Raw genomic sequence first — 14,473 nt, 5'->3', positions numbered from 1 at the left:
CACATGGCCACAACCCTGCCAGTTTTAAACGGCCATTTAAGAACTCGTCGCCTACTTTTTTATTCCCTTATTATATGCACATGAGCTCACACCAGCAGCGTAACTATAAGGTAAATTGTTCCGGGGGGCACAAGGGGGGGCACATTTTTTTTCTAGGCGGTACTGCTGGCAAACTCACTATAGATTTCTTTGTGCTTTATAAACAGGGCTACATGTATGATTTTGCTTTGCCCCTTATATACACACAATGGTGGGTTTCAAACAGCTACTATTAAACCAAAGGAAATAATGGTCTATTTGCAAAATAATGTTCCTTTGCTCTTTTTCAGCACTTTGTTTACTACTATCAAAGGGACATACCAGCTAACCGTAAAACCTTATTGGGTGGCAAAGAATCATAGTTACAATTTTTTAGATGGTGGTCGGAAAATAAAAATCATGAAAATACTTTGTCAAATTTAACTGACATTGTTGCGCAATGTAATTTATTTATTTATTTATTTTGTTCATTTCTCAGGAATAAAAAGTACAATAAAGCACATTAATTAGGTTAAAAACATTGAAAAATACAGCAGAGAGGAATTTAAATACACTAGGTTAAAAACATCGAAAAATACAGCAAAGAGCAATTAAAATACAGTAAAGAAAAAGAAACAGCTGGAGCCCGAAGGATTGCCTAAAAGAAACACAGTTCCTGTTGAGAGGCTATCCTCTCCAGCTGATCCTAACAAAAAAAAAATAGAATTATAAAAATATAAAAATTTATAAGTATTCTATATAGCAGCAAAAAAACAAAGACGCATAAAAATAGACAAGCAAGGGCATACAAGCAAGGTAAAGGCATGAAGAAATTTTTTTTTTTAAAAAGTAGACTGGTGCTCTGTTTAAAGCCATTGGACCCTTTCGGTAAACACTCTTGTCCAAGGCCCACACTTCGTGTATCACAACTTCTATATCAAATAACAAACCTGTGAAAATTTAGGCTCAATCGGTCATCGGAGTCTGGAGAAAATAACGAGAATACCCACTCGTGTATTCGCGCGTCTTGCCGTGTCATGACATGTGTTTAAAATAAATCGGTAATTCTCGCTAACGAGAATTGATATTGTTTTACTGTTTTATCAAAAAGTAAAGCATTTCATGGTATAATATTTCAAGGGAAGTCTTTCACCACTACCTTCTGTAAACCCTGTAAGTTATTTGTAAATCTGTGATTTTTTTTTTTTTTCTGTACCAAAAGTGTCCAATGGCTTTAAATGTTCTACACTGAGGTACTGGCATGGGGACCCAGTCTACTATATCCATGTGTGTGTGTGTGTGTGTTTATCCCTAAAGTGTGACACCAACCGACATCAAAACACCCGTCAACCCAATCCTAAGACATCCAAACATTGCCCCCAAAAAACAAAGAAACTAACCAAAACATATTTGGTAGAACAACATAGGATCCGAAGGTGAACGATGAATAATCTGCATTAAAGCAGTGGACACTATTGGTAATTACTCAAAATAATTATTACCATAAAGCCTTTCTTGATTACGAGTAATTGGGAGAGGTTGATATTATAAAACATTGTGATAAACAGCTCCCTGTGAAGTGACATAGTTTTCGAGAAAGAAGTAATTTTCTACGAATTTGATTTCAAGACCTCAGATTTAGTATTTCAGGTCTCAAAATCAAGCATCTGAAAGCACACAACTTCGTGTGGCCATGGTTTGACAAGGGCGTTTTTTCTTTCATTAATATCTCGCAACGTTGACGACCGATTGAGCTCAAATTTTCACAGGTTTGTTATTTTATGAATATGTTGAGATACACCAACTGTGAAGACGAGTCTTTGACAATTACCAATAGTGTCCAGTGTCTTTAAGTACACTAAAGTACATGTAGTACTAGGCCTATTACTTTTGCATTGCAAGGGGTCCTTACAATAAGTGCAACAGCACCCAGCACATTGTGTAGCTTCTAGGTAGTAGTACTGTACTGTATTTCTATTCAATGTGGTAGAATGTGGCAGAATGGGGCATGCGTAAGCGATGAGTCATCATAAAAATTGCGGATGTACTCTGAAGACGTTGACGAAAAAAATGGTCCATTGCAAAGGTTTAAATTACAAAAATTGTTCTCCATAGAAATTGATCAAGCTTAACATTTTATAATGGTATGCCTTTTTGTGTTCATTTTACTGTCAAGTTATGTGATGCATTGTTGTATTCATTTTACTCTCCATGGGACACGAGTATGACGCGTCGTCAAGTTTGCCAATTGGCAGCCCTCATAGCCAAAGTGACCTTTTTGTATTGTACACATTTTACTCTCTGTACTATGTGAGTAAAGACTGTTCATGTTGTCTTTGGACGGATTGTGTGACCAATGTTGACCTGAGATGGGTATACAACATCAACAAACAATCAATGTGCCATAAAAAGACATGATTTTGTTTGTTCAATCAAGGCTTTTCTTTCTCCAAATCATTGAAGAATATTCTGGTGTTTGTACCAGAGACCTTACGGTGGCTGAACAATGCCGGTAATGGGAAAACACAGTTCCACCAAATAGGAAATTATTCAAGAATGTTCACATGATATCATGTGTTCAGTTCACATGGAGAGTGTAGTTTTACATTGCCCTCATTGTAATGATTTTGCTGCCGGTCTCCCTTGGCACAGCCCGACTTAAAATGCTGTGCACAACGTAAAAACCATAGCGCGTAACCTCGCTCAAACCTTGGTAATGTACGTAGTCTAACCATACTCTAAAAAAAATGATGCAGAAATTCTGAGGTATGAAGTGTCTTGTGAGAAAGTATGATATGTCTTGTAAGAAGGTACGCAGTTTCTTGTATATGTAAGGAGGTACAAAGTGTCCAATGTACAAAGTGTCCAAAGTCACTTCGTACCTTGCAAATGTACGAAGTGTCTAGGGTACGAAGTGTCCTGACACCATCGGTATCAGTCTTCCTACATGTATGTCTTTACTGTGTAGCTGTGTTTTTTATACCTATCCCATGATCACATGTAAACATTGGTCGCACAATCGGTTTATTGGTACCCCTCAAAACCAAAGTGACTTTATGATAGGCCTTGTAGTATTCATTTAACTCTCTGTACAAGAGTATAGACTCTTTTGCCAACCCCTCATAACCAAAATGACTTTATGGTTTGCCTTTTTGTAATCATTTTACTCTCTGTATATGAGTAAAGATGCTTCATAGTAACTAGTAAGTAAGCAATTGCTTGAGGGACTTTTCTTACTGACGTGTAAATAAAACCGACCTTTTACTATTGTACTGTAGTTTACTATTGTCCGATTTGGCTCAAAATTTAACCAAAGGAAGTCCTTCATGTGTAGAAGACATTCTCCAAGTTACAGGTTGCTGGAACAATGGGATGGGTGTTAATTTTTCATTTAATCTTAATTTTGAACCGTTGTTATATCCGAACTTAGGCAATATCTCAAAAAGGTGACACCGTAGACGGCTAAAACCAAGATTTTTGTGATCCTCGCACCCTTTTACATCTGTGTATGAAATTTCAGGTGATTTGGAAAACAAAATTTTCGGCCGATTTTGGAAAAAACAACCCCTCTTCAGCCTCAAAAACTTGTTCTCTCCGATTTGCCTCAAAATTTAACCAAAGGAAGTCCTTTATGTGTACTAAGACATTCTCCAAGTTACAGGTTGCTGGAACAATGGGATGGGTGTTAACTTTTCATTTAATCTTAATTTTGAACCGTCGTTATATCCGAACTTAGGCAATATCTCAAAAAGTTGACACCGTAGACGGCTAAAACCAAGATTTTAGTGATCCTCACACCCTTTTACATCTGTGTATGAAATTTCAGGCGATTTGGAAAACAAAATTTTTCGGCCGATTTTTGGGAAAAACATCAAGGGCCAACACTTGACCTTTTTTCAGCCTCGAAAACTTTTTCTCTCCGATTTGGCTCAAAATTTAACCAAAGGAAGTCATTTATGTGTAGAAGACACTCTCCAAGTTACAGGTTGCTGGAACGATGGGGATGGGTGTTAATTTTTAATTTTAATAGTAATTTTAAACCGTCGTTATATCCGAACTTAGGCAATATCTCAAAAAGTTGACACCGTAGACGACTAAAACTCAGATTTTTCAGGATCCTCGCCGGCTTTTGTATCAGGCCGGGTTCGACGTTATCAAAGCAAAAATTTCATGCTAAGCAAATTCTTGTGCTTGGCAGCTCTATGAAATTGGGCCCCAGACCATTACTAATATGAATCAACTAAAATGTTAATCAAGTAAAAGGTTATTTATAGAGATTTGATCAATTGCTCGTGCCTGATTTTTTACTTATCAAAATTTTGCCAATGCTGGACCTTTTACTTGGTAAGCCGTATTGCTAGTTTTTATTTAAACCGCCCAGTGTGTAGGCCTATACACCCATTCACCACACGGCAGCATACCCACAGTGCTGTAGGCCCATGTCACACGCGACTACACGTTCGCATTATAGCTAGCCCTACACACATGTACCGTGCTGTGCTGTGCTGTGCTGTGCTGTGCTGTGCTGTGCTGTACACCACTGTCAGCACAGAGGGACGGGTCCTATGCTGCATCATAGGCCTACCCTACTGCTACTGCCTGGCCATTCGACCGGCACACGTACCTCTCTCTGTACAGCCATTTTCTACAGGCGTACTTCCAATGTGACGTGTGTCAGCACGGCGTGTATTCTAGTGGCTGATTAGGTGTTGTTAGTCGACATATTGAGCTTCCGCCGAAATGAAGTCTGCTTAGAGGTATGGTGGATCAGAGTATGACATAAATTTTCATCTTTTATGCACCATAAAAGGTACATTTACTATGATTTATTTTGGGGTGAGTGCAAGAAGTTTGCAGATGTTTTATTTATCACTGTTTATGGTCTGGATGATGATGTCTCATTCTCGGCGGCTAATTACTGGTTAATTATGCAACCAATTAGTCAAATTTTACCTCTATGTTTGCTCACTGATATGTTCTTTCATAGTTGTGAATGACAACTTACTCTTAATTACATACTATTAAAAAAATTGTTAAAATTAGAACGGATTTGAGGTGAAAAATCCATCGCCTTTAACTGCATGGGTTCCAATTATCCAAGGTCCGGATCGTCGAATATTGACGGTAAAAAGAAAGTGGACCAGAAACGCGGCTACCTTGGGCCAGAAACGCGGCTAGCTTCAGTTTGGCGAGGGAACGAACGGCGATAGCACTTAGTTTAATTTAATGCATGTGTGAGACTACATTTTCAGCGGAGTGTTTGGGGTTTTACCAAGTATTTCTTGTCAAGCATCGTGCCTCTGTAACTTCATTATCAAACAATGTATTGTGGCAGTGATTTCTTGAGGCAATGTTGTTTTTCGGACACCTATTTTTCTGGTGTTGTTTGATAGCAGTGTGATCTTCAGTGCCAGTGTTGCTGCATACAACCGTAAGTTATGTTTGTCAGTTGATCAAGTTCATATCCCAAATCGTGAAGAGCTTTTTGAACAGAGCAATGTTTGATTGAAATCTATGTTGGTTCTCTATGTTTCCTAGATGCATTTCGAGACGTGAAGGCCACCTTCCAAAAGCAGGTTCTCCAGGCCAAATGTTCGCAACAATCATGCACCCTCACAATATACACCGGGGCCAACTCTTGACTGCTGTATCCACCACTGTCCTGTTTTCAAGGTATTATGGCTTTTTCTTTTAGTTGGAAAAAAATAACGATGCCATCAACTGATGCCCTAACTACCTTCATTTGTTTATAAAATATAAGAAGTATGCAAACATAATAGTTAATATCCTCCTCTTACCTGTTTTCACGGTATTGTGCTTTTTTCTGTGAATTGGCAAAAAAATAATGATGCCGTATCAACCAATGCCCTAAAGATCTTCATTTGGTATGAAGTATACAAACATAATTATATTAAAACTTGTTGGACATTAAAATTTTCACACCAAACACTGATCTTCGATGACTAATTCAACTGGTCCCATCCATACCAGGAAGAAACACATCTGCAGTGACTTCATTTTATTCAAAATATTTTTTATGACCTTTTAAAACAAAAATTAAAATAAAAAGAATTAAATAAAAAGTGTGAATAATTATTGGCTTTCAAATCTGATTTTTATTTATTTATTTATTTATTTTTTTTTTTAAACAGTGATAATTGAATCACCAAGCCATTTTTTTAATTTCAAACATAAGAGTATAAGCTTATGAACAATAAAACAATTTTTTTTTAGTAATTGTTTGTCACGATTTATATGTCTAAAAAATATATAAAGTTGTTAGGGGGGCTGACACCGCCTACCCCTTTTGTGACGTAAATCGAGGCAGACTTTGCCTGCAATGCATATAGTAAACACATGTGCAAAGTACATGTACATTAAAAAAATTAAAATAAAAAGAATTAAATAAAAAGTGTGAATAATTATTGGCTTTCAAATCTGATTTTTATTTATTTATTTATTTATTTTTTTTTTAAACAGTGATAATTGAATCACCAAGCCATTTTTTAAATTTCAAACATAAGAGTATAAGCTTATGAACAATAAAACAATTATTTTTTAGTAATTGTTTGTCACGATTTATATGTTTAAAAAATATATAAAGTTGTTAGGGGGGCTGACACCGCCTACCCCTTTTGTGACGTAAATCGAGGCAGACTTTGCCTGCAATGCATATAGTAAACACATGTGCAAAGTACATGTACGTCCAAGTCGTGAGTTTGTACGTTTCAAAAAAGTGTTTTTCTGCATTCAGCAGCAATACACCTGGTTGGCATTGCCAGAAAAATGAATAAAAATCTTCTTCTTTTTTTTCGTGCAAACTCTCGACATGGACCGTGCATGTACTTTGCAAGTGTTTTTACTCTACGCATTGCAGGCAAAGTCCACCTCGATAGACATCAGGAACAGCGCCCTCTCGGGTTGGGGCCTACTCTTAAATTTGTAAATAACATAAGAACTAAGTTTTTGAAACCCTAGTTATTTGTTTATTCAGATTCCACTCATCAAAACACATTATTAGTGACAAAAGCTTAATTTTGAAAAAATACCACTTCCAGGTGACTTTAAGCCTCTGTATTTTTATGTCCAGAATGCTCAGCAGAATGTTCAGTCACATCCTCACATGATTTGATTATTGTGAATTGTGAATTGAAATGGTGTTTAATTAATTTTTTTGGTGGGCAACTTTTTTTATATGGCCCAATATTATGACATATTTTTGTACCTTGTAGAAATTGCCTAAAATACCAAACTTTTTGCATTTAAAAGTGCAACTATTGAGGAGACTCTTTGCTTGGCAAGTCAAATTTTTTCTAGGGACTGTCTACATCGCGCACAGAGGTGAAAGATGTGCCTCGATTTTAGGGACACCTTGAAAACAGGAGGTCCTACAATACTGCGCTAATTTTTGTGCTAACTCTTCTGTCATTTACAAACCCAATAATCTAAAACTTCTCAATGTTCAAATTATTATCGATATTGTGCTGTATTTGGTTGATGGCTCATGATGTCTATTTATTTAAATGTTGCCAGTGTACTGATATTTCAGCTCTCAAACTGTCAAAGTAGATGTTGTAATATTTATTTTCCCCAAGCATGTTGTGCCGTCCCTCAAAAACTTGCCAACCTAGTGATATTTTTTTCATTTATCAAACTGTATTCAAGGGCTGGCCCAACTCGCAAAAACCAGTGTTCACCATCTTTTACATTTTTTCAAAACATTTTGCCCATTATATGAAAACTTGCCGAGTTAATATGTTTTTCAAATCTGAAATTGTCTTAAAATGGATGTTGTGCTTTCTCTGTCAATTGTCTCTGGGCTAATGCTGCGCAAATCGTTTAGTACCCCCAGAATTTCCAAACCTGAAGAGGTTTTAATTAACTGATAAATTGTTCTGTGAAACCAGTGTTGTGACATCTGTGTATTGACCAAAGTAAACTTCCAAAAACAAAGCGATTGCAATAATTTTAATTTTTAACTTTTCCTTGGTTGTTTATTTTGCTGATTTGTATTGTGTCACTCACCGACCTGCCAAACTAAAACTTTTGAATGTTCAATATATTACTGATGTTGTGCTATCTTTGTTTGGTGTTTTTTATTAGGCATAAACAAAAATGGTATGTTGGCGTAACAGGCCCCCAAAAATAGGGTAGGTAGGTAGGGATTTATTTTTATTTTTTTATATTTTTTTTCCCTTTCCTTCCCAGCAACAAAAATGACATGTTTTCTAATATTTTTTAAGCCAGTAGTGTATATGATAATAAACGAAAACAAGGCTACACACAACAAATAGTATTATTTTAAAACTCTTGATGACATTAATATTATTTGTATGTCTTTAATAGAATTTAATCATAAACGTTCTTCCCTTGAACAAATAAAAAATATCCAGGGTCGGTTGTAGGTCGGGTTAGGTCGGTCGGGTAGGTCGGGTTACGCCAACATAATAAAACAAAATTATGCCTTAGCACTCATGATGGCTACTTCTCAAAATGTTGCTAATGTACTGATATTTAGCTCCCTATATTCTCCAGAAGTGGATAATGTAATCTTTAATTTTCCCATTATGATGTTCCTGTTTGGAATTACTTGTCAACATTTGATTGATTTTGTTGGACTCTGAATCTTTATCCGAGGCCAATGTTATTGTTCTAACATCTGTTACTTTTTCCAAAACTACATTGCCGGTCCTTTAAAAAAAATTGTAACACAAAAACAATGTCTACATGTTTACATTAAATTTACACCGTTTGAAAATAATGATACTAGAAAGTGAATCTTAAAATAGTTCTTGCTGAGGTGCAGTAGTTTTAGAGAAATGAAAAACTACAGCGCCTCAGCGAGTAATATTTTAAGGGAAACTTTCTACCATCATTCAAACTGTGTGAGTTTGATGTAAATCTGTGAACATTGTGTTGTTTGTACTTCAAAACGTACCCAGCCTTTAAAGACACTGGACACTATTGGAAATTGTCAAAGACCAGTCTTCTCCCTTGGTGTATCTCAACATATTAGACCATGGGATGATTGCTAGAATTGTTCAAAACCGTAGCCCCCACTTTTGGACCACGCAATTTTTGTATGTAGGTATGAAATAAAATACAGAAAATCCATTACTTGCTGTTGCTTGGCGAAAACCCTGCACTGAATCCCGAAAAGAAACAGTAATGGCGACAAATAGTGATCTAAAAATCCTCGGAAGCCTGCGATGTGGGTGACGTCATTCGAAGCATTATCGTGTTTCGTTCTCACACTGTACCATTATAACATACAGAGTATTTCTTCAAACCCCTGAATAAAAGGATGCCGATTCACAGGCTCGTTCGACAAAATTATAAGTTATCACACAAGCGCGAGTGGAATGCGAACAAAATAATGCGTCTGCGCCCCACATCTAACTCGGCCGTGCGTGTGATAATAAAAATTTAACACACGCACGTCGTAGCAACAAAAAACAAATGGCATTGTACTTGATGTTCAATCAATAAAAATCATAGGCTTTGTTGTAGGCCTTTGCATGTTAATCGGACAGAAAAGGGGAAAATTTACATCGTTCACATTAAACACTTGGAAAAGGTTCTTGCATTGCCGTGAACGATTGGTAAATAGTCCCAGTGTAAACAGACGTTATCAAAAAATACTGTTTTTGACCTAAAATGACCCAAAAATTGGTCTGCTCACGAACTGTAGTTTTAGAGCTTAGCAACAACCACATTCGGATTCAGTACCATTAAAAACCCTTGTGCGTCAAATTTCATGCAGTCCGGAGATGGGGACCACGAAACCCCCAAAATAGGCATCTTTTCAATACCCATCCCATGGTCTATATGCACAAAATAACAAACCTGTGAAAATTTGAGCTCAATTGGTCGTCGAAGTTGCGAAATATTAAAGTCACCTGGAAATAGATTATGTTTTCAAACATTAGAGTATATGTGAATGAACAATTAAAAAAAAAATTGAGTAATTTTTTATAACGATTTATAAGTTTAAAAAATAGATAAAGTTGTTTAGGGGTGACTCCACCTACCCCTTTTGTGATGTCAATCAAGGCAGACTTTGCCTCGATCGAACATCGAACACATGTACGTGCAAGTCGTGAGTTTGTACAATTCGAAAAAAGGTTTATTTCTTGCATTTTCCGGCAATGTCGACCAGGTGTATTGCTGCTGGTGGAGGCAGCAAAACAACTAAAAATGGGGTCAGTTTGCAAAGTGGTCCGGTCCGATGTCTTTTCCAGCGCTGTGCAGCAACACTTTGAGCCGTCGTGCTTCAAATATCGCGCCTCGATTGACGTCACTAACATCGCCCTCTCGGATAAGGCCTACTTATAAATTTTTTAATAAAATGGAAACTAAATTTTTAGAACCTTAGTTAACTGTTTATTCATATTCTACTCATCAAAACACATATTTTAGTGACAAAAGCTTTATTTTGACAAAATACCACTTCCAGATGACTTTAATGTAAGTAAAAACACCCTTTTCACACGAAGTTGTGTGCTTTCAGATGACGGATTTCGAGACCTCAAAATCTAATTATGAGGTCTCAAAATCAAATTCTTGGAAAATAACTTCTTTCTCGAAAACAATGCGACTTCAGAGGGAGCCATTTCTCACAACGTTTTATTCTATCAACCTCTCCCCATTACACGTTTCAAAGTAAGGTTTTATGCTAATAATTATTTTGAGTAATTACCAATAAAGTCCATTGCCTTTTTAACCAAATGTTTGTTTGTTAATCCTTGTTCGAAGATTCATTAGTCCAAAGGTTCGATTGTCCGAAGGTTCAATAGTCCGAATTGACAATAAGGTCCGATAGTCTGAATTGACAATAAGGTTTGATTGTCGATTCGGACTTTCGGACCTTATCGTCGCTTCGGACTACCGAACCTTCGGACCAGTGAACCTTTAGATCAATGAACCTTCGGACTATCGTATCAAATGTTCGGATTTACGAACCCTATTTCATTTTCGGACAAATGATGAACCCTCCTGTTATGGGAAATTTGTGCGTTCGGACTATCGAACCTTCGGACTAGTGAACCTTCGGACTATCACTATCGGACTATCGGGCAGGCACTAACTATTGTTCCCAAGCAAATGTTGTATTTTCTGAAATTTCATAGTGCAAGTTGTTCAGAGTGCCTGTTGTGCTAGCCAGGGCCCAATTTGATTGAGCTGCTTAGCACAAATATTTGCTTAGCATGAAATTTCTTCCCTGATAAAAACAGGATTACCAGCCAAACTTCCATTTGTTGCATATTGCTCGCTTGAAGGTATTCAACTTCTGTTTGCTTATCCTGAAAATCACTTGGAAATTTGGTTAATAATCCTGTTTTTATCAAGGTAAAAATTTCATGCTAAGCAAATTTTTGTGCTAAGCAGCTCTATGAAATGGGGCCCAGGTATTAAATAGCGATGGGTCGACCTGCTATCAAAAAATCCCAGCACTTTTTTATTCTGCTGATATGCTATCGATACACTATAAAACATAATCATGATTGTTTCTTCTTAGTTAAAGTTGGAAGAAGAACTTACTGGGTTTTTTTTTTCTTCGTTATTTTTATTTTTGGTCAATCAAGAACATTTTCGCGCAAACACCGTCAAAACAGCATGATGTAGTCAAAAACGACCGTCATGCATGCAGCGAACTCAGTGCCAGTGGAATGACGGCAGTTCACGCGCGTTTTTGTTAGGTACCAACCTCATCTCTACGGCCAGGATTTGCCTATTGTGACGTCACGTGTAGGCACCTTATACCGCATACATTCTACAGTTGCTTTGTAGAAACTGGTTGCATCACGTGTGAGGGCAAACATTCTGAGCGATGTATAGTTTTCTGCCTGCAATGCAAGTGCACGTCGTTCTGTCGTCGGTCATAGAGTTAGTTTGAAACATCGTTGTCTAATTAAACAAAATATTAAGTATTCTTAGGAAGTCAGTGTTATGACATCTGTGAAAAGAGTAAGCACAGTTCAAAATCAATTTATTTTTATTTATTTATTTACTTATTTATTTACTTATTTATTTATTTATTTATTTATTTATTTATTTATTTATTTATTTATTTATTTATTTATATATTTATTTATTTATTTATATATTTATTTATTTATTTATTTTAATTGTTTTTATAGTTGATTTTGGGCTAATTTACTCGCAAACCTGCTATTCTAAAAGAAACATTGAATTGTTGTTAGTTGTTCTTGTGCTGTATTTAGTTGATATTTCTTGAAACTCATGATGTCTATTCCTCTCAACTTGCCAATGTATTGATGGGTTTGCTTTAAAATGTTTACAAGCTGATGTTGTGAGCTTTAATTTTCACCAAGCAGGTTGGCCCATTCCTCAAAGGCAACCTAATGATTATTCTTTAACTCACATACTGTTTATCCCAGTGCCAGCCCAACTCTCACAAAAACAGTGTTACACCATCTACTGAGTTTTCCCAAAACTTGCTAAGTATATTTTTTTTATCTTTAAATTTGTGTACTAAACAGTTCTGTTGACTGTCTTTCAGAAACTTATCAATCTAATAATGTGATTTTTAACGTAATGTATGTGTTGATTGATTCTTGGTTGTTTCTTTGACAGAATTGGCTACTGCCTGCACAGATGATGAAAGCCTAACAACTTGGAACATGTCTAGAAATTCATTGCAGGCTATCCATGTGACTGTAAAGGTTGTGCTATCTAGAAACTGAATGCTTCTCTCCAACCACTGTAGTTTATCCTGTGATGGCAAACAACTATTATATCTTCAATGGGTAAGTCCTGAAGTTTGATTCCATATCTTCTCAATTTGAACTTAACTCTCATCAAACAAAACTTGTCCCATGCACTGGGGTTATATCTCTCTGTTGTTTTTTAACCTAATCCAACCTAATCCAATCCTCGGACACTTGCAACTAAGAACATTATATTTTTCACTTATAAATTGTTCCCAAGCTGATTGTGTGTCATTATGAAATTTTACAAAAAATTGTGCCAGTGTTTTACAAAAACTGCCAATCTAATGATAGTTCAAGTCTCATTTGTTTCAAACGTAATAAATTGTTCTCTCTTGGAATCCTTCTTTTAATTGAGTTTTGTTCAGGAGGGTCAGAACACTCAAGCGGACCAGCTTGCTTTCAGGACGGTAGAGATTGAATAGAAACTGTTTAATAAACACAGCAGTGATGAACACGACGTCTAGAGTCCCCATCAAGACAACTACCTCTAACCATCATGAGAACACAGGTTGGGTGCTTCGTACTGTTAAGTATACTTTTGTTATCAACAATTCAGTTTTCCAAAAGCACAAAACGTTCAGTCTTTCAAAAAAATTCTATTCTTATTTTCAAATATCTAACTGTTCATGAGCTGAATAAATTTTCTCAAACTAAATGTATATGGACCCTTTCACTTCTGGCTTGTTTTGTTCTTCAAAAACTAAGATGTTTGGCTGTCTTTTGTCAAAATCATTTGTCAAGTATTTTTCTAAATGTGGTAGTCTTAAGATTGTGCAATGTTTTTAAATTATCTGTGTGTTTTCCAGCCCTTCAAAAAAGAGATGGTAAATTTGCATCAGGGATAAAGAATGACTTTTGTTACTCTGAAAGTTGTTTTGATCTCTTGATGTTGTGGTGCCTTTGATATTTTGTAAAGACTCCTGTTGTCCAGTTTTGTGACATCTCTATAAACCAGACCTAGTTCATGTTGAACTGCTCAAGTCATTTTCAAAGCAACCGTGTACAATCTCTCAATACCATTTCATGTTTACATTGTATGGCTGTAGTTATTGTTTAATTACAGCCATGCAATGCCCTTGCTAGATGACTTTTGATGAAATGCTTGATAAATGTTGTGTCAATTCATTTAGGATCATAGAACACGCATCTTCAGCTACCACTCTCCTGTATGAGCAAGAGTTGGATTCCAGCAGTCACCTGACGAACAGAGTATACTGCACAAAAGCAGCTCACAAACATTTGGCTGTTTGAAAATCAGTAAGATGAAAAGTTTTAAGGGACAGGAGAGAGTGTGCTTTTGGGTTGATCAAAAACTTGCAAGAGTTTAATTAAGATAACATGGAAGAAAAGACTTGGGTAAAAAACTAAAAATTGAAAGAGAGTTAAAAAAAGTGGCCAACCTGATGTTAGAACAGTTAGTCAGTCCTAAAAAGAAACGGTAAAGGGGTAGCTTAAAGGCCTCGATAACGAATATGAAAGCATTACAATGCACGCCAACGATTGGTTGAATAAATGCGTTTTCTATGCGTTGTTATCTTTATTGCTGCAGTGTGACTGGCCCTTTAGAATGAAAGAAAGGCTTACATTATACACTCCAGTTCCTTGTGACTAAATACTTGGACAAGCTGTGCCTGTGCGGATGACCTGCAGCAACTGTAGCAGTAACTGTGCCGTCACATGGATAACCTGCAGTGGTAAGAATGTAGTATTGAGTTTACTTT

At 36.4% G+C, this 14,473-nt stretch overlaps 1 long non-coding RNA gene across 1 annotated transcript; it reads left to right on the top strand.

The window, feature by feature from the left end:
- The first annotated feature begins 5,570 nt into the window (after positions 1-5,570).
- LOC117307111 lies at positions 5,571-13,905 on the top strand. The gene is made up of 4 exons (XR_004521028.1): positions 5,571-5,691; positions 12,616-12,788; positions 13,108-13,260; positions 13,883-13,905. It is a non-coding gene; the product is annotated as an uncharacterized LOC117307111 (long non-coding RNA).
- Positions 13,906-14,473: the final 568 nt, after the last annotated feature.

The sequence above is a fragment of the Asterias rubens genome, chromosome 2, assembly GCF_902459465.1.
Source record: "Asterias rubens chromosome 2, eAstRub1.3, whole genome shotgun sequence".
In the NCBI taxonomy this organism is placed as follows: Eukaryota; Metazoa; Echinodermata; class Asteroidea; order Forcipulatida; family Asteriidae; genus Asterias; species Asterias rubens.
This window is presented reverse-complemented; position numbering and strand designations above follow the sequence as displayed.